Raw genomic sequence first — 22,320 nt, 5'->3', positions numbered from 1 at the left:
AGGGAGACTTCCCTTTACAAGGCAGCGCCGCTTTAAATTTAAGCGCTGAAGACGCTGAACTTGCCGGAGTTGAAGAATCCGGAGGTTCATACATTTACCCCATGGACTTTTTAATAAATGTCCCCCTGAATATCCAATAAATCAGTCCTCAATGCAAAGTGTTCTAAGTGAGATTACCTAAAAATTGATAAACCACCCACTACAGAATCTAATTCTGATATAAGGACTATATTACTTTCGAGGTAATGAAGAAAAGTACTGTATGAGGACATTAAATATGTTTAAATCTGCATTTTTTTTTAAAGGGTTAATACATAAAAGGGTTAATGCATAAAAAATATTATGCAGGTCAGTCAAAGCTGCTACATAGTTAAATCAATAAATGTATCCAGAAACTAGATTTTTTTTTTTTTATAATTTTTTTTTTTATTTTTAAGACTCACTAAAGAACCAAGTTTGTCTCCTGGTAGACTGGCCAAGCTTTTCGAGTCACACAGTGGGACACGACGCTAGTAGCCGCGGGCCCCCATCGAGTGTATCACCCACGTTCCTCAAAGCTCTCGTGGTCTTCCAATCCTTTCCTTTAGATACAAGGATGTTTTGGTGGAGATGTTTACAATGAATAGATCAAGAGGGGGATTAAATACATTCATTAGGGGATTTGCTATGTTCCACATTAACTCAGTTTGACATTATTGTGAAGCCCTTTTCTGCCAGAGAACCTGCAACCAGTTGATCTCCTTGTAGGCCTCTGGCATCGAAAAAGGATAATCTGCTTCATTTAGAATTTGGCGAAGTATACTACAAAGCATTATTAAGCAGAAAACTGATTGCATTGATTTGTTCCTCAAGTGGTATATGCTAATACCCTCAAAATTACACAAAGACCCCAGACCCTTCTTAATATAATTAGACACATCGTGCCAACCCTCAGGCTCAGCAAATAATAGGCTTAAAACCACTATTTGGCCCATGTGCTGAATGATTACTGGATAGGCAAGGAAACAATGCCAGTCTACCCTCACCCATAATCATTCATTGCATAATTATTAACCATCTCTACAGATGTCCTCAGTTTGAGAGCTTTCATGACTTCTGGAAAGAAATAAAAGACACAGCGGATTTTCAGATTAATGCCACAACTCCATCATGCAACAATGGACACGACACTCAAATTATGTAGGAGGGTAGAGGAGAAAAAGTGATTGTCTAGCATATATAATGTAGCAACCAGAAAGATGTTTTGTAATGCAAATTATGTATTCCCTTTATTGGAATGGATGATCCAATGTGAAAAGTAAACAATAGGGGAGCTTGCCATTGGAAATCAAATTTACAAGGATATAGTGAAGAATTTTATGGAGCAATTGGCAATAAAAATAATATGCTAGTGAGGGTAATGTATGTTTAAATGTCTGTAAATAATATCTGTATAAACTGTGATTTCTGATGTCATCACTTATAATCAGCGAGTTCTGATCACTTCTGAAACTTGAACATTCTAAGGAATATTGCACCTCCTACAGTAAATTATTCTGGATATTAGAATTCCCCTTGGAAATCTGTAACCTAGGCCTGCAACCATTTGATTTTATATGGTTACGAAGCTACTTACAATTTTCAGTAGGGGCTATAATATCCATATATTAACATGGAGCTATATTTACAAATGTGTTGTAATCCATAGCAAGCAGTCAGATGTTTGCATTCAGTTCCTAGCTGCATTAAAAAAACCGACAATTTAAATTTGATTAGTTGCTGTGTGTCTGGCACATTTTTGTACATCATATCTTGTTGTTAAATAAACCGTCCATAGGCAACTTGATAAACAGCCTTCTAACCTTCCAAAGGGCCGCACATTACCCTTAAGCGCAGTAATAAATGTAAAAAATACATTTAATCAAAGACAGATGCCTATCTGTAATAACACATCAGCAGATTTTGCAATGGACAAAGTAAGAAAAAAAAGTGTTACAAATTATAACAAACAAATCTGTCAACTCAATGTAATGGAGTATAAAGCTTAGAAAAGGACTAACATGGCATAAAGCAGGAAGGAGTTGGGGACCACGGGGGAAGGCTCGGAGGGCTGCATGTGGCCCTAGGGCCACCAGTTGCATATCACTAAAATAAACTACAATGTTTATTTTTTGCAGACTTATTTAATTGTGGGCTTTCACTATTATTGCTATATCTGGCTGGGATACATTATACCCTTTATCTATATGTTTTACAGGCCCTCTACCTTTCCACCCAGTGCTAACTACTCTGTTCCTGAACTTCCTACTTAATTTACTATGGCAGTTACCAGGGCTGAATAAATTAATTGTGGGAGCAGAGATTTTGTACAATTGTTTGAGGTCTGCTCTTACTGGCTATAGCTTCTCCATATGGTTTATTCATTACCAAATCTTAAGTGTTAAACAACCCATAGTCAGGGCCATCTTTTCCATTGGGCATGATGGGCAGCTGCTCGGGGGCCCCACAGGCAAGGGGGCCCCATAGGCACGGCTCTTAATGAGAATAAATAATCCTGCAAAAGAAAAAAACCTGCAAAAAAAACCTACAAGGGTCACTGAGCAAGTACATCTATCTATCTCTATCTCTATATATCTATATCTATATCTGTATCTGTATACATCTTTATATCTATATCTAGGGGCCCTGGTGGACTGCTTTGCCCGGGGGCCCATAATGTTGTTAAGATGGCCCTGCCCATAGTAATAAATTATTAATTAGCATTAATTAATATAGTGCAAGCTAGACAACACTAGCAAATGCCTTATTGATTGCTATGGATGACTGGACACTTTCTAAGTAAATAACCTCCCAAGTTGCAGTAAACATATTTTTAGCATGCATTACATGTTTTGCAAAAAGTTTGCTCTGTGTAGCTCATATTTTCCAGTGTACATAATTTCCTTGATTAAGACAAAGGACAGCTATCATTTTCTTATTGTTCTGTGCAAAAAATTGCAGCAAACAGAAGAAAAATTCAAGTGCAAGAAATTCCCATTTTATGCTTTTCTAGTATAGGATATACAAGGATAGCAGAGCCTACAGGCATATAGCCGCCCAGGTTGTGGTAAAATGAAAACGAAGCTGGGTGCCCTGTAAGGGTTAAAAATGCAAGATTTGCCATTTACAATTGTTAACCAATCAGAAAGTATTTTGGGAGACGGCCTGGGCTGGGGAGGTTTTATAAACTTAGGCATAGGCTGGTTACTTTCTCTTTTACTGGAAATTTCTAGTGAGTATACTCGTATGCTGCTGACAGTTTCCTGTGAAGTAAGTTCTACACCATTTTATAAAGTTTACCTAGTTTTCTTTTCCTGCCTTTTTTGCTGGTGTTTTCTTTTCTACCATTCTTCTTTCTGTGCTCCTCTGTTCTGCTTTTTGTACTTTTTCTTCTCCTCTGTTTTTTTGCTTCGCACTGTCTTCACCTTTATCCCTGTTTTTTACCCCTTTATACTCCCATTTCTCCTCCCCTCTTCACTCAACCCCCCCCCCACCCCCGCGCACGCTCACTGAGGTTTCGTCCCAGCCTGCTGTGCCATGCAGCGTGCCCAGTCTCTGACTGCACTGATGGCTTTCACAGAGGAACATAGTACCCGTAGCTTGCTAAATAGCAATACATGCCTGGTGGCTCCCTTCCTACCCTGTTAGTGTGTGTGGGATCGTGGGGCTTAAAGGAGCAGAAAAGGGGCAAAGGGGGACTAGCACGTCTTTCACCTCCGGAGGAAAGTGTTTTGACTTTAACATGGGCATGCAAAACAGAGGCTCACCCTATCGCTTCAGGTATTCTTATGCCCGGTGTGGACTGTACAAGTCGTACAGGGCAGGCACCAGCTGAGTGCACAGTGTCCGGTGGTCTCCCTGGCTAAAGCCTTTTCTCCATAGGTGTTGGATAAGGTGTCTAAGTGACTGGGCTGGTATACACATAGAAGTACAGCAGGAATTTTGTATGAGGGGATCTCACATGACTTCATGCTGCCTATTCAAGGGGATGTTTGGAAAGTCTCTCCCCGCAATCTAAGGTCAGCTAGGGAGATGCTGGAGGCTGTTAAAGCCAAAGTATTGCGATAAGTGCAGATGGGTAGGATATGTGGCCCATTTGACTCCCCCGGTTATATCTGGTTTAATTTTGTCCCAAGTGGGGGTGATGCCCAAGCGGGAGTCGGGCAAGGTCATCTGATCCAACACTTGTATGTGTCATTGTGCTCATAGTGGTGGAGAAAACGAAGGGTAATATGAGAATTGAAATTGACTCACAGGGGGGTTGCTGCAGGTTGTCTATAGACAAGGCGCCTAAACTGGGAGGCCTCCTGGAGGCTTTTGTGGGAGCAAGTAAAGTTACCCTGAAGCAGGTTCAGTCCCTCTTAAGCCTGCTGAATTTTTTCCTTGTAGTCATAACGATGGACAGAATATTTTGTTGGAAGCTGGAGAGGGCCTCGGTGGGAATATTAAAGGGTCATCACTTTATCATGCTATCTGGGGAAATAAAGGAAGATATGGTGAGTTTTCATTCAACACCTTAATGGGGTTCACTTGTGGGTTTGTCCTCCCACAACTAATGGCGACCTACAGCTGTTTACTGATGTGGCTGGTTCCACTGTCTTCGGTTACCTTAGATGGGATTGGTGTGCTAACTTGCTACTTCTGGAATTTTTCCCATAGTGTCTGTTGAATTATGGGGGAAACGGTTAAGAGATAGGAGCATAGTGTTCTGGTTTTATAATCTGGAGATGGTTCAGGTGAGTAAAAATCAGTAGGCCTCTTCCCCTCTGGAAAACATGTTGATTAGACACTTGGTTTTTAAATTTTGGTGTCTCACTATTGATTTTAAGCAAGACATGTTCATGGGGCGAATAACACTATAACTGATGCGCTTTGACTGAGTTAGATTTAGGTCGGTTGCTCCAGCGGCCAGTATAGTTTGTTGTCATGCCCCAATTGTGTTTGCCAAATTATCAAGCCTGCATAGAAAGTTTGGTTGGGAGATTGTTGGCCCCCAGCACTGGTATATTTTTGGTAGGGGTGGTAGTATCAACTATTAAGTTCAAGTGTGCTCACTTGTATAGATTGGATGGGGTGCACCTTAAGAAGGAAGGGTTGGTTTGTTTGGTAGAGCAGCTATTTCGGGGTATTGGTGGGCTTTCCATGGTTACGGTGGTGGCGCGCTACGGTTCCGAAGTCTGGAACCTAGCTTTGGCGGACACGCACGCTCCCGCAAAAGGGAGGTTCATGTTAGTGACACTCCCCGTTGGGTAGTTATGGGGCACCGATTTTTGCAGGTGGGTCTCAGCTACTGACCCAAATGAGGGAGAGTGGGTCTCCGCTGCTTAGATGCGTCAGAGTATGTTTTGTTTGGTTGTCACAATTTAGCAGAGTAATGGCTGGTAGCTGATCGGTCATTCTTTTATTTGCCACCACTTTAATTTATTTATTTTCAATAAATTTTGTGACCTTTTGTTCGCCAAACAAGTCTCATACTTCTTTATTTATGAGGTGAGATAACACTTGCTAAGGGCAGTTACGTAACAGTTAAAATGAAATCAACCGCTAGGCGACTTAAAGAAAACAGGTATTTGCTGTACGGATAGGGCCTAAATCTAAATTTCTAAGCACGAAAGCTAATAACCTTAACAAAAAAAAAGCGCTGTCCCCTTTACAAATAAACAAAAGTTATAAATACATGTCCAATGTGTAAATATGGTGCTAATAAAGAATGGGAGTTCTCTAAGTTTACCAGCAGGGAAACAATCTGCAACTCCACATATGTGGCTAATCCACTAAACTGCCCTTGTGGCATATAGTGTGTCATTAGAACAATTACAGAGTTAAAGCAACAGATTTATAAGCATCAGTTCTTTATTACTCTAAGATCACGACACATACCATATATAAACTATGTACAGATGTACATGCAAGTGATTGCTTGCTATTATGCTTTATAATCAATTCTAACAGATCCCAGAGACTGATCTCCTAACAATACTGTGGAAATTAGACATTCTGGATCTATATACTAGAAACCCTTTTGGATTTAATGAAACATTTGATTTTAATGTGTTTTTGCAATAAAAGTTAATATATTGATTTTATGTTTGCTATGATATTGTGTGCAAGTTTAATTTGTGCCTTTAATTTGTGTTTTACACAATCAGTGAAATTTAGCTTCCTATGAATGCAATTAAATCTTCTCCACTTCTCTTACAGTCACACTCATTGTGAACGTAGAAGACAGTTTATTTCCTCTCAAAAATTGTTTTGTCTCATTAAAGTATAGAATGAGACCCGTTCTGAGACCAGGGGGTAATGTATTATGCTCCGATTTTTTCAAGTCGCCGGAAATTGGCAACTTTGCAGCTAAAATTTAAAGCGGCGATGGCTTGTAAAGGCAAGTTTGCCTTTACAAGCCAGCGCCGCTTTAAATTTTAGCTGTCAACTCGCCGATTTCCGGGGACTTGGAAAAAAACAGGGGGTATATTTACTAAACTGCGGGTTGAAAAAGTGGAGATGTTGCCAATATCACTCAAGCAGGTTCTAGCTGTCATTTTGTAGAATGCACTAAATAAATGAAAGTTATAATCTGATTTTTCAAACCCGCAGCTTGATAAATTTACACTCAGATCGTTGCTCAGCAACTCCATTAGCCCTGTATCAATTAACTTATTAACTTCCCTCAATCAATCAATTAATCTAAAACCACCAAATTGCTCAAAATTATATTTCTGAAAATCAGGAAAGACATTGTTCCTCTGTAATCTAATCTTAAACTAGCATTAAAATTTTATATTTAATATGTATTTGCAACGTAAAATAATGTATGTAATCAGATGTAAAAATAAAAATCATTCTAGCAAATGAGACTGTACATATTTTTACAGGAGTTTAGTTGGCATTGTGCTGTAGTGCATCATTTTGGACACTTTACATTATATTTAAAAACTTTACCGGTATCTCTAAATGCATATAAGACACATATGTGGTTTATTTGCATTTTTTAATATGCACTAAAAACACATTACAAATTGTAGGAAAATACAGTGTCTGAGCTCACGATTTTAATAGGCAAAACCTAAAACTGACCTGGAAACACCATGATACATGTGATTGGTCTTAGGTAGTACTGTTAGAAGCTAAACATATTTTTGGAACCAAGTCTCATAAAAATCATATGGGGCATGATTTCGACCGAACTGGGTGTTAAACCCTGTCCCTGATGATCAGATCCGCCTGTGTGTACTGGCATCAGGTGACGGTAAACTTTGTGCCCACTGTAACCGGTCAGTCAAATAAATGGATAACTCTAATTCATACTTGCCAACTTTTCCTCGTTGGCTTCAGGAAGATCCCGGGGGAGGTGGGTCGTGTGATGGCAAGGCTTGACAAATCGCGACATTTTGGCCCCGTTCCCTAAATGATTGTCACATTTTTGGCCAATTACAGCATGGGGCGGGGCTAAGACGACACAATATTTGCATCATTAAACCCCCCCCCCCAACTTATTTATTGCGGGGGCAAGAACCGGGAGTTTGGCCTGCTCTCCCAGGAGCCTGGGAGGTCTCCCAGAAATGCGGGAGTCTCCCAGATATTCCGGGAGAGTAGGCAACTATGCATTAAAGAAAAACAGCTAATGAATCTCTAGAGACTGAATTGTCTTTTACATTTTTGTTTCCATTACTGAAGTAATGTTGTCCTACCTGTCAGTCTTTGATTAAATCTTGGTCTCTATGAAAATGGCCACCTCCATAGGCATCTATACATGGACATAGGACACAATTTCTGAACTGTGTCATCATGCCACAGATGGCGAAGCCAACCACGTCTTGTACTGGCTCAGCATCAGGGAGAATGCCAGACTCTTCAGGGAGTGAGGGAGATCACCCCTATTTCAGGGAGTCTCCCTGACATTCAGGGAGAGTTGGGAAGTATGTTCTAATTTGGCCAACTATGGTTGTCGGTTGCAACGCACATGTGTGTGTATCTCACTTGTATTACTTTTAGGTATTTTTCTTGGCCTTTGGCCCAGTGTAGATCATTTTCAAAATAAGTGATGTTGCACAAGTAAGAAGGGTCTGCTTATTAAGTATGTACAAAAGAAAGATGGATCAGGCCAGAGCAAAGAATGGTCCCAGTCCTTAAAAATTAGATGAATACGATAAATCTGGACTTTTGGATTGACAATCCCAGCCAGGTCAATACAGGAATATGGCAGCCCCTCATTATATATATATATATATATATATAAATATATAAAATATATATATGCTGAAAAATACCTTTTATGTTCACAATAACTTGAACTGCTGTCTTTTATAAACATTTGTAAAACAATAAAAACAAAATAATTCCCATTTTAAACAGGGTATATTTTCCTTCAAGTGGTTTCCAAGCCGAAAGAAATTCTGTATTGCAGCAGCCTTACTTTTAATCTGCACAGTTATGAAACAAGTTTCAGCAGTAGTCATTATTATCATTAATAAATTGCATGGGACAAAAGATGGAGATAGGTTTTTATCTATGGTTTCTTTTGATCTTTGAGTAATATGTGCACTGCAATGATTCTTCTATATTTCATAGTTCACGTTGAAATGTTGCTTCAGGGAGCAGCCTATCTCTCTCCTGTGCAGACTGAACTGCAATCACTTTTGCTCTACACTTCAAATCTTATGCTGATCAAAGGCCCATGGTTCAGTGGTGGAGAATAAAGAGGATCTACTATCGGCAGAAATGCCTCTGGACAGAACAGTGCCAGAGCAGCCTGTCTAGTTTTTCTTGTTCCATTACTTTCACTTCGAGGCACCACTGAGAGGTAAAGTACATTATATTGATGTAAGATCATTTATTCGTTTATTATATTTAAAGTAGAAATCTCTGTTTTTAAAGGAATATTACACTGAAAAATGAGTTATGCTGCCCACATACCGTTGTCCACGTTGTTAATATTGTATAGCAATAAGGCAATGATTGCACACATGTGAAGGCTACTTTGTAACTATTCCTCCATTACAGATGTCTTTTCCTTCTTGTGATTATATGTTTTCTGTATCATACTGCAGCTACACATTATAACATATAAAATCCCTGACTCAGGGCTGCTGTAAGCTGGATGTGGTCCTCCAAAGCTTTTGTGTGGCCCTCAGCTTCCCCTGACTGCCGCCACCCCGGGCCGCTAGAGGTGAGCAGGGCATGGCAATGCCAGGTTACCTGAACCTATCACAGTACTCTTGTAAGAGCAGGGGGCTTTTACTGCATATTCCCGGGCCAGACCATGCTCAAAAGAGGCCCCGCTCTGCTCTTCTTAGAGTAGGTTGGTTACCCTGGAAGGTAGAGTGCCCCTAACATTATGTGGTCACCCCCCATTTTTGAAGGTGGCATAGCCATGTCCTGATATAGACTTTCAAAGCCTATATCAAACACATAAGCTGGGTACACACTAAAGCAATTGTCATGCAGATCACACGATAAACAACCATTTGGTAAAATATTGCGTTAGTGTGTACACCGTCATATTTTATCGTACCAAAGCACATTGTATTGTTTGATTTAGTTTTCTAATGTTCCTAAAAGTCACAATCAATGATGGAACAATGTCAGGCAAATGTTGAAGTGTGTACGCACTCTTTTTATTTTACTCCTAGTGGAGAGGGGGTCTGATGCAGACAGATACCAAACTGTCTTTGTCCATTTATTTTTATATTCTAATTCTCTAATTCTACAGTCTATGCAGGCTGCTTTTTTTCTATCAACTGCAAGTGGAGGGCGGGGGGGGGGGGGAGGGGGCATAGACAGCCACCAAACTACTTTGGTCCATTTATTTTTTATATTGTTCAGTCTATGCAGGCTGCTTTTTTTCTATTTAACTACAAGTGGAGGGGGGGGGGGGCATAGAGACTGAAACCAAACTGCCTTTGTCCATTTCTTTATATATTTAACTATAAGTGCAGGATGTAATATACACCCAAAGACGATGGCTGCATTGTCAATAGGCTAAGATGAAGAGGAAGACAACCAGGTTTGTGTGCAGAATTAAGGACGGCCTACCAGTGATTAAACTGTTTTCTTCCTAATGTATTAGCTTTAGAATTACCTTACTTATCCAAGAAACAGGTGGAACACTAAATTAGGTTATTTTATGCCCAAAAACATTGATTTTTAAACAAAATTGCAAAACAAAACCAAAACCAAAACACGCAAGGGCGGTTTGGCAAAACCAAAACCAAAACACGACGGTAATCCAGATCCAAAACCAAAACAGGGGGGTCAGTGAGCATCTCTAGTTATAATAGAGGAAGAGCACAGATATGAAGGTAAACTGTGTATGTGTGTACACATAAACCAACATGCTCATGGGGACTGTCAGTCGTTCGTAAAATCATCACAGAAATCACATGTAAAGTCATTTACAATAGCATGTACCCAGCTTTAGTTATAACAGTGCGGCCCTCTTCATGGAAATACCTGGACAGCACTAACCTGAGTCTTTAGAAATACAGCTAGAACATAGGAAGGCATGTATAAATATGGGTCATGTGATAATGTGTAGTAGAAATGTGGGTATAACCACAAAGTAAGAACAACATTTATAATTCTTCACTATAACTTTACTTATTCACATGAAGCCAACAAAATTAAGGAGAAGTCAGTGAGCACTAAAACTTGTAAATGCTGCTTGCACGCAAAGTAAAGAGACTATTTTTTCTATACACAGGAATCAATGTCTATATTATTGTACGTACTGATGATCAAGAAGAACAGAAAATGTAATTATATGGTACTTTTTTCCTTTTAATTACATATTAATACCATTAGTTTGACAATGTACGTATTCTAGTCTCCTGTCAGTGGTAGTCAAACATTCTGTTGTTCTATAATCTGATTTATGAGCCTGTTTTGTTACAGTTAATGAAATATTTAATCATCCTCTGAGCAATTTTACTGTTACATAATGTAAGAATGTAATCATTAGTATTCCTCTGAATACTTTGCAATTTGTTTTCGCCCACTATGAATGCGTATGCCTAGGTATGTCTACTGCATTAGTTTTATACACAATCATTTCTTTTGAGGTAAATATTAGGGTAATTTACAGAGCAAATTACAAGTGAATCCCTATCAATGCCATTATTCATAGAAACATACTTCCCTACAGTTATTGGCAGCGTTGTCAACAAGGGGGTACGACCAGTACAGCTGTAAGAGGCCCGGACAGAGTAGGGGGCCCGAACATACCTCTCCATCTGTCCTGGCCCCCTGGACTGTTCCAGGGCCCTTAGTCTAAACAATTGCCTTTCTGTCCCTTGCAATGCTGCGGCTCCCAGGGCACTGATAGGCTGGGAGCACGGGGAGAGGTGATGTCATCACTGCACGCCACACTCTTAGTCAATCAGTGACCAGGAGCCACAGCATCACTTCACGAAGAAGGTAAGTTAATTGGGCATTTATTATGATAGGGGGGAGCGGAACATTTATTATGATAGGGGAGGGGGGGTGGAGCATTTACTGTGATGAGGGGGGGGGGCATTTACTGTGATGGGTTGCTGAGAGGGGAAACAGAGTATTTACTGTTATGGGGAAGGGGACCAACTTCTGTGATGCAATGGTGAGGGGGGAAGTGGAGCATTTTCTGTGATCGGATGGTGAAGGAGGGAGCTGGCCATTTAATGGCATGGGATGGTGAGGGGGGTGGAGCATTTACTATGATAGGGGAGAGGAGCATTCACTGTGCTGAGGGGGGGGTCAGCATTTACTGTGATGATGGGGGGAGTGGAGCATATACTGTGATGGGTGCATGTTCTGTGATGAAGGAGATATTTACTGTGATGAGGGAGGGGGGCATTTACTGTGCAGAGGGAGGGGGGTGCATCTATGGAGGGGGCATATATGGTGAGGAGGAACGGGGGGGGCTGCCAGATTAATTAGTACTGGGCCCCACAGATTCTGATGGCAGCCCTGCTTGTAGGATCCAGGATAACAAGTGAAAATAAAATATTTACACCCATATATCCAACAGCAGAGATGTATCCTAGGCAGGATAGCAGCTGTGAGGACCCCACCTCTGATCTCCTTAGTACTCCTGCACATGATTATACAAGCAGCGCACCATCATGATTATTCCAGCCAGGATCACATAGCACAGATCTGCTTCATTACAGTATTGTACAACAGCAGCAGATCCCCTGTACTACCAAAACCCAAACACGTCATGTGAAGGTTCCAGGGGGTAGTCCTACACACAGTTCCTGTCTGGGATCTACCAATAGTTAGGGGGTGTCTGAAACACTGAATGAGTGATGTAGTTTTACCCATCCAGTGTTTTTAATGCCCCGCAGCACCCCCCACACAGAACTCCAGCCGCTGCCATTATGGTGAAGTAGCTGTCAGCCTCTACCTGTGAAGCTGTCAGCTGCTGCTCCTCAATGACAGTGATCTGTTGGGAATGTGGCACATGACTATGATGTCACAGTCAAGCAGCGCACTCCCAGTCTGAGGAGCAGACGATGTGCCGCAGGTTAAGGTAAGAAGTAGTGGGGATGGGAGCACAGCACCCAAGGGGAAGCGTTCTAACTAGGGCACCCCCAGAGCCTGAGGTGGGCCTGGCTGGGGCAACATATCACCTGGGCAACTCATGTACTCATGATGATCATCTGGGTCAAGTAAACGTCTGTTGTTTGTTAATGCCAATTGTCATAGGACCCTATATTATTGCCATCTATGATCGAAAAATACATATTCTTTTAAGCTCAGCATTGATACAATACAGCAGCTGTACATGTGTTTTGCTGAAAACAGGGCACATTTATTTTTAGGTAGCCAATGGAAAATACAGCACGAGAATTAAAGCTACCCATGGAGATACATGAAATAATCTTCAATGGAATGCCAAAGATCAAACACAATCTGACGTTTTAGAGTGTGAAAATAACTGACAGATTAAAAGTTCCTATATACCTTGAAATTCTAATGTTCTACATAAGTAACATTGCCAAACAGTAAACCGTTTTCATTCTACAAGGCTGCCATGCAGGTACTTGTTTGGATACAGTTGAGAAAGGTTATGCTGAAATGAAAACAGTCTGACCACAGGCATCCATGTAGGGCGGGTCTCCAAATTCATGTATTTCAGCAACGTTTGGAAGAGCATGCCGATCATCTGAGCACTACGCCCACACAAATGCCTAGCAAGGCTCAACTGTTTTACAAGTACTGCTTATTATATTATTATTTATTTTTAGAATTATACTTTAATTTTTAATTGAAAGTTGTATCTAAGGATTATACTATTTTCTACCTAAGACTAATTTTGTTTTCCTTTTGGACAAAGAATGATTGACAGCATTAGAAGAATCAAAAATCCCTGATTGTCTGTATACTACCATACAATGATTCTTGAAAACTATTTTCCAAAAGAGTAGTTGGCATTGGAAAGGATATTAGAACTGAGGGATGGATTAAGTCCGAGGCAGATTAAAAGATAAGGTTTGTGTATAACCATTTGGCCTCACTAAGGGTTAACAAAGCAGGGAAGTTGTGGTGATGCCTATGTAACTGTCATAGGGGGCTGGGTCAAGGGAATAAGCTAATAAAACTACAGGGAGGAGTCATCCAGTTCTCTCAGATCAAGGATGACATCCCTCCTGCCCATTCCCAGCTGTTTGATCTGGTGTCCAATGACTGTTTGCAGTGCTCATCATCCTGCTGATATGCTCTGAGGTAGATGTGCTCCCCATGTCTTTGCCTAAATCCTGGTGCTGACCCAAGGCTGTGTGACCAGTGGCTGCACAAGTTCTGGTAACTGGTACGGGTGCTTGTACAGCCCCGGAGGTATGATGGGCCAATTGGTGCACTGGCTCGTAGTAAGGGTTAGGTGTGCTGGTTTAGCCCTAGAGGTATGATGGGCCAATTGGTGCACTGGCTCGTGGTAAGGGACATGTGTTCTGGTTTAGCCCTAGAGGTATGATGGGCCAATTGGTTCACTGGCTCGTGGTAAGGGACGGGTGTGCTGGTCTATCCCCAGAGGTATGATGGACCAATTGGTTTGCAGGCTCGTGGTATTGTACAGGTATGCTGATCTAGCCCCAGAGGTATAATGGGCCACTTGCTGCACAAGCTCATGGTAAGGGACGGGTATGCTAGTCTAGACCTGGAGGTATGTGGAACCGCTTGATGTGCGGGCTCAATATTCAGGGATGGGGTCCTGCAGATGGTGCAGCCTTTAACATGGCAAGAGAACACTGTGCAGGTGATAAGCAAGGTTGGTAGGTGTGATGGTAGCGGGGCATTGGAACCCATTCACTTCGAAGAGTCAGCTTAAGTTTGGTGCGTACAGCTCCTGGGGGCTGGCTTGCAGTTGGTTAGGATTAGCCCAGAAGGGTTTGGGTTCCGGAATGCCCAGGGAATATTGTCCCATTTAAAGGATACACTACAAGGGCATGGTTAGGTAAAATGGTGGATAGACGCGTGTGTCCCAAGGGTGGGTGACCCGTGATAGGACATCCGGATGAGTACTGATTAGTAGCCAATGCTAACCCTCCACCATATCAGTGCAAGGTTATCTCAATAAACAAGTTAATTGCCAACAAGTCCGTGTGGTGTCTATTATTACATTGCATAAATGTTAACCTTAAGTTTAAAGGTTTATGGTTATGTTATCAACCTCTGAGCACATAATATTTCTGTAAGGGGACAAAGCATTCCATACATTGGCTTGCATCATCATTATCTTGGAAACTTGCACCAGGCTTATGGGACAGTACACCTCCTAAAAGGAGCATCTTAAAGATATGTGCAAGTCCAAATCGGATGGATCTCTAACGGGCGTGGGTGACTTGCGTCTCTGCTCTCTCACTTTGCTCAAATAACATGTAAATGCCCTTGCCCGCCTCTCCAAGTGAATGCAAGTAGATCACTTCCTATACTCTGAACACAAACAATGGATGTAAATTGTTGCATTCAAATGGCCTGATATCCAACTCTAAATCACTTCCAGTGTGTTCATACACTACACCTTTTAGTGATGTTGTTTTTGAAAGCCTGTGTATGCAGGACCAATACATTTATATTGTATGTAAGTTTAATTTAACATTGATTTGACCACATTACACTTTTAAGATTACTGAAACAATTTACACTGGTCACCCTGTGTTTTTTCTTTTAATAAGTTTTGTTTATGTTTTCCTACGCTGCTGTTCAGGTACAGGATGTTTGAGAATTGTATTATCCTGTAAAGACAATCAAATCCAACTTTTATTAAAAGCTTCAGGAATGTCAGCTAATCTGAATTATGTTTAGAATGCAGACCTGCTACTAAATGCTCAACATTCTATTCTCTGCTTCCTGCAATAACAGCTCATGGTCCTACTTTCATAAAGGTGCAGTAACATTGGCATTGCATTTGGAGATAGTATTAACTTCAAGGGCTCACAATAAAACTTAACTTGCTTTAACATTAAAATGCCCATAAATTATGATAGAAAAAGAAGAAATGCTCTGCCTGTATGCTATACCTTAATTATGCCATATCTCTCAATATTATTAAAAAGTCCCAATGGGGACTATAGTAGAAAATGGTTGCATTATTTGTTTTGAGTTGAGGAGGAAATAAAGTGCATCATTTTCGTGTATGCCTGTAAATCCAGTAAGGCAATGAACACTAACGGCCTGTGAGGTCTATTTAATAAAGTGCGGTCAGCATTTAAAACGGAGAAAAAACAGCAAATCATAGATTCTCCCCATTTAATATTTCTTAACGCAGTCCCCATTTAGTAATATAGTGACTGCGAAGTTCTGCAATTCATTAAGCTTTGAAAAACTCTGCTTTTCACAGTAAGGTCTCAGGATGGCATTTTCAATGGGAACCAGTTGAAACCTCTCTTGCATCGCTGGAACCCGAATTCGCATAGAACTTCCTCCATTCACCGGCAGCGCTAGACTGCCGATAAATAGTTACAACAGTTAGTGCTTGCGGGGCGACTTCGCCGCTGCTCCCAGAGCCGTCCCGGCATGTGAAATTGCGATTTGTAGCCATGCATAGTCACTGCACTGTTAATAAATAGACCCGATGGTGCTATCATCTGCCAATCACACTAACAGGCCAACATATGATTCAATCTGCAAACAGCCAGATCTGTTCAATTTTGCTGAAACAACTTTTGGTGATTTAGTGGATGACTTTTCGATCGCAGTGGGAGACAATGCTGTGATACTGGGGTGAGTGATCTGTGTGTGGGTGTCAGACCTAGAGCAGAGGTGCGGATTGTCAGTACATTGTGAGGCTAATCATTGCCATGTGACAACAGAGCCAGCATTGTGCCCATTTCACATTACAGGGAGGTCTCTTTTGGAAATGTTTATGGCTTTTATAGTGAAACTGGGAACATTGTGCAACTGTTTATATATACTCAAGGCAATCGCCAGCACATGTTTCTCAGCAGACCCCATAAGAGAGTTTTCTGTAAAGTGTTATTGACAATGTTGTAATGCAGCCAGGTCAGATATAAGATCATAAACCACCCTGGCATAGCACACACACACACACACACACACACACATACACCCATACATACAAAAAGGCATTTATCCTCTGCATTCTCCACGTACAAACTGGGGTGCAAGCGGGGACTGGCTAACGTTATATAGACAAAAGTAAAGGATATCCTGCCTTCTCCAGTTATACTGTGTTAGTTCCACATGCACTACTTGTTAAGCTGACCAACTTATGTCAAAGTCTTCCATAAAAAAAAGCATAGTAATTTATCATGTCAGGACTGGCCAGAAAGGGAAGACTTTGGAGTGAGTTGGGCAGCCTAACATATATTGCAAGTAGAACCAACATTCCCTGTTTGCAATATAGAAACATAGTTAGATCAGCATTAATAGTGTATTTGGAGAGTGCTGAATATATAAATATATAATATAGTGAATGTGGCATGTGTAAAATTTTGGGCACCTTATCAGTCAGTACTTAGTAACATCTGCTTTGGGAGAAATCATATCACATCCAAACATTGTTTTAAAAAAATGTTTGTATTACGGGAAATTGGATCACTGTATTGTATATATATGCATGTCTGTTATACATTCTCTTCCCTATATCACTTCTCTCTACTTAATGGACATTACCTGTCATATATTACAAGTACATAAATCTATATCCGCCTCTGGGCTTTATCTTTATCTTTTGGAACATGCCGTAGCAGGTGTCTATGTTATCATTAGATCTAAAAAGATTTATTGTTGTGACTGAGGAGTTTAGGTTTCATTTGGGTATCTTCAGTTTCACAAGACTGGATATCCAGTAAATGTTTTGCAACACAGGTTTATTTTCCCTGAGGAGTAATACTTTAGAGGACGTTGTTGTTTTATTATGTAATATTTTTTCTTATTAGATACTTTGTATTCCAAAAACTACGTACATTGCATGATAGCTAGTTGTTGTATAGACTTTTACCTAATCAGGTAAATGTGAGTCTCCACTATGGTTCGGGAAGAAGCAAGGACCAAAAATGTACCTTAGTACATTGCCTGCCTCTCAGCATGCTGTAGCTGAACAAGTTCTCTAACTGGAGAAAATAATTATACAGCAAAATTGACAAAATGGGGCGTATTCAATTGTCGGCGGAAACGCCGAAAATCCCGCGGTCCGCTCACGATTACCTTTATTACGGTAATCGTGCGCGGGAAAACAGTTAATACGGTAATTTACACGCTGGATTTTACTGTATTAACTGTAATAGTTTTAACGCCGCGGGACTTTTTAACAATTGAATATGCCCCTATATGTCCAAAATGACAATATTTCTGCTTCCTCGAGTACAGTTGCCATATGATTATCTCATGATGACCTGATGACTATAGTCTTTACTATATAATCACTATGTATGACGGTAAAACAAACGTTAATTAAGAAGTGAGAGTGGATGGATCATTTAATATCCAAGTAATTTGCCCATAATAATTCTTTGTACCCTTCTTTCTCCCCTGGCCACTTGACATAATATTTTTATACTCTTGAGACCCTTGATACATAAACCATTCAAACCAAACTTTTAAATATTTTCCCTTTGTACCTTAAAATGGTCTGTGTTCGCTTCTTCATGAGACATACGAGGTATGTCTATTAAATAACGAGACTGATTAAATAACTCACCTTTATTTATTGGTATTACAAATGTAATGTTTGTCCCCTTCAATATACTCCCCGTTTGCACAAATACATCATTTGTTTTCCACTGGTTGAAGGCATGAAGAAAATCAATTTCTGTCACTTGTTTCAACATATCTGCCATTTTCTTCTTTACAGCACCAACTGACTCAAAATGTGTCCCTTTAAGCACTGATTTAACTTTTGGGAAAAGATAAAAATCGCAAGGTTCTAAATCGGGCAAATATGGAGGATGTTCAAGTGTAGTAATGTGTTTGTCGGTCAAAAACTGCTTCACAGAAAGTGCTGTGTGAGAAGGCGCATTGTCCTGGTGAGGAAACAAACCATTTTTCCACAGTTACGGACATTTCTTTCTGACGCTCTCTCAGCTTTTGCAAAACTTCCTTATAATAATGCTGATTAACTGTTGTGCCCACTGTTGTGCCATTCTTCCAAAATTACACCCTTGATATAAAAAAAAACAATGAGCATTGCTTTGAATTTTGACTTGCTTTGACAAGCTTTTTTTAATTCTTTTTGATGCCTGTGTTTTCCAGTGCATTGACTGTCTTTTGGTTTCAGGATTGTACTGGAAGTTCCAGGTCTCATCACAAGTGATTATTTTATGAAACAGGTTTGGATCTGTGTCAAGTTGCTGCAAAATGTCAACACAACTTTCCTTGCGATGTTCTTTTTGCTCTGGTGTGAGAACCCTTGGGACCATCTTTGCACAAACTTTCGTCATGTTAAGATCCTCACGCAAAATTGTCCATACGGTGTCTTTGTCAGTGGTCAAGGATTCAGCTATCATTCGAACACTGAGTTGGCGGCCTTTTCGAACAATCTGACTGATTTTGTCTACATTTTCTTCTGTTCTGGAAGTGCAAGGTCATCCAGGGCATTCATCACGTCCCTCGCTAAATCTTTTGTGCCACTCAAACACATGAGACAGGCAGTCATTCCCATAGGCCGTAGTAAGCATTTGAAAACATTCTGTTGGTGCTTTGTGCAATTTTTCTAAAAATTTCAAATTGACACGTTGTTCAACTTTTAAACTTAGCATTTTTTCGGCACTCTACAGAAAACGCAACCAAACTAAATGGCGACTCACAATCAACTGAATGTCATAGAGTGTTGCAGTTTGTCATGCAGGTTCAGACAGGTTCAAGGTTACTAGTATGCAGTTATAACCGGTTCTGACTGCTTTGTTTACTAGGTGGAATCACAGATTCGTTTTTTAATAGACATACCTCGTATATCTTACAGATGTTTGCCATAGACCGACTTTTACGAGGTGCTTGAAGAACTGTATAAGAGGGGGAATTCAATTTTGCGTGGTGTTTGGCTGTGTGCAATTCCTGGCACTACTGAACCCCAACACCATGGATTTTTTTGTGCAAAATATGTGATGTTTAATTGTCACACGACCGTTCTGGGGCATTCCGGGGAGAATTGAATCAGCGCCTATATATTTTCATAGGGAACTGTATATCATGAGGGAGAAATAATATGGGACTTTTCTGTATTGATGGTCTTGTGATCTGTTACGATCAATTAAATATATTTTCCAATAAATGTTGTAATATGGTAAATTATCACCAATTGTGTAAAGAGGAAAGCACATGACTGTAGCACCATCAACAAATTAAGAATATACCTGTAAAAACAGCATGCAGATGATCAGGCCTGAAAAGCTGATTTATCCTTAGTCTCAACTAAAATGGTACTTAGAGTATTTGATTGAAAACACTGAAATATATTTATCCCTCTTTTAAATGAGAGCTTGTAGCTGCCAGGTACCTATATCCACCTCTGTTCCACTATACCATTCTGATTTTAATAGAAACAAAATGAGTGACAAAGATTGCCCTGACTCATTTAAAAAGCCAAGTGGAGTTGGGTTTTGAAAACGCACAAATGTAAACATGGGGAGGGGATGAAGGAAGCTGAATTTTAAATTAAAGATGAGTTCTTTTTAGCTTGTCTTGGAAGCTGAGGGATTGTTATGAGCGTATTAGCCTAGGGCAGCCAAAACCCTTAATCAGGCTCTGTCTGTGATATAAATAACTGCTCTTGGCCTATTGTATTAAAAGTAGGTAACATAAAAGGAGATAATTGCTTAATGAAGGCTTTATAATATATAGGTCAGTAATCAGGTCCTGGACTTTTTACATTAGAGTTCCCAGATGTTAGTTGAGAAGGGTGCATATAATCAGTTTGCTTGGTCAGAAGAAAGATTAGGAATACCCAGTTTTTGGACATAGGAGTCATGGAGATTTTGGGATGAATAATATACCCCTCCCTAAGCATTTGTTACATGAGTAAAATAAGTATAATGTGTCGCTGTTTTAATGCATCCATTAAAAGATCTACCACATGTGGGCAGCACGGTGGCTTAGTGGTTAGCACTTCTGACCCACAGCACTGGGGTCATGAGTTTGATTCCCGACCATGGCCTTATCTGTGCGGAGTTTGTATGTTCTCCCCGTGTTTGCGTGGGTTTCCTCCGGGTGCTCCGATTTCCTCCCACACTCCAAAAACATACTAATAGGTTAATTGGCTGCTATCAAATTGACCCTAGTCTCTATCTGTATGTGTGTATGTTAGGGAATTTAGACTGTAAGCTCCAATGGGGCAGGGACTGATGTGAGTGAGTTTTCTGTACAGCGCTGCTGAATTAGTGGCGCTATATAAATAGATGATGATGATGATGATGATTTGTTGTCCCATATATAAAGTTTATTTGTATATGAGCAACGATGCATCTGCACACTTTCCACATCTGTATTTGGAGTTACACACATCAAGATACATGCAACCTTATAGCAAAGCTTATTATTAAATACTTATATTTATATAGCTCCAACATACTCAGCAGCACTTTACAATCAGGAATAAACACAGTAATAAAACCAGACATGGTACTATTAACAGACAGATATATAAAGACTCAAACGTTTAAATCATCCTCATTAACCCCCGAAAACCTTACACTAAGTTTATATAGGCAAGTGTAAAATTTAAGTCCTGTAACTAATATATTTCCAAATCCATGTAAAATAAATGAAGTTGCTCCATCAATTTATAGGTTCACAGCAGGTGCTTGAAAGGGTAGGGTTATCCAGAAATGAAAACATACAGATAAAAATCTCCCGTCACACTTCTGTGAGCCAGTAAAAGAGCTGCTATTTCTACTTGTACATAAAAATGTGGAATTCTCAGTTACACACATACAGAAATTATTCACATCAATCCCTGCCCCAGTGCAGTTTACAATCTACTGTATATTCCTTACTACACGGACAAACATACACAGTAATATTAGTTTGATCACAAGCCAAATAACTTACCCAGTATGTCTTGGGAGTGTGGGAAGAAACCTGAGCACATGGAGGAAACACACGCAAACATGGGGAGAACTCCACACAGATAGGGCCCTGGTTGGAATCTAATCCATGACCCCAGTGCTGCGAGGCATAAAAATATAAGAATGCTAATATCCCAATATAAAAGTAGGGATGAGAAAAATCAGGGGAAAGAATATATAAAAGGGGGAAAGGAGATGGCAACACATATACATAGGAAAGTCATGTTGTAGACTGCTGCCTAGGAAATATCAGGGAGGCCCTTCCCCTTGGCTCCACACTCATGCTGCCATATTGGGGGTTGTATAAACAAGCTAAGTTACCTACAGCAGCTCACCCAGACTTGTCCTCACCTGGCTCTATAAACAAGACAGCTCAAGTCATTAACCCTAAAATGGTCAACATATGATAATATAGCCCCCCCCCCCCCCACCCCATTAAATAAAACTTCAAATAGAAAGACCTTCCTCTAAGTGCAAGACAATCTTTAAAGATAATCATTACCAACCACTTAGTTCTGATGGTTTTGATATAGTATTCTTGGGCAGTTCAAATATTCTGCTCAAACTGAAGACCCAGGACTGCAGCCTACAATGTGTTATAAGCAATTACAGAAAAAGTATTGTCAATCATATATAGATATGAACAATACTGGAAATATTCTCCTGGAGGTCATAGGGGAAGCACCAGAGATTACAACTGAGTGTGAATACTGTAACAATCAGAACTCTAAGGCATTAAACATTAACTATCTGAAGATCTCTCTTCTTAATAAGGCTGGGTACACTACAGAAAATTATTATTAAA

General features: G+C 40.2%; 1 protein-coding gene across 1 annotated transcript in view; it reads left to right on the top strand.

Moving 5' to 3' along the window:
- The window catches only part of IFI35 (interferon induced protein 35), a 721,240-nt gene that overhangs the window by 171,657 nt on the left and 527,263 nt on the right, over positions 1-22,320 (top strand). The window lies entirely within an intron of this gene.

Source organism: Mixophyes fleayi, chromosome 6 (assembly GCF_038048845.1).
Source record: "Mixophyes fleayi isolate aMixFle1 chromosome 6, aMixFle1.hap1, whole genome shotgun sequence".
Lineage (NCBI taxonomy): Eukaryota > Metazoa > Chordata > Amphibia > Anura > Limnodynastidae > Mixophyes > Mixophyes fleayi.
The sequence above is the reverse complement of the archived record's forward strand: the minus strand, read 5'-3'. Positions and strand labels throughout refer to the sequence as shown.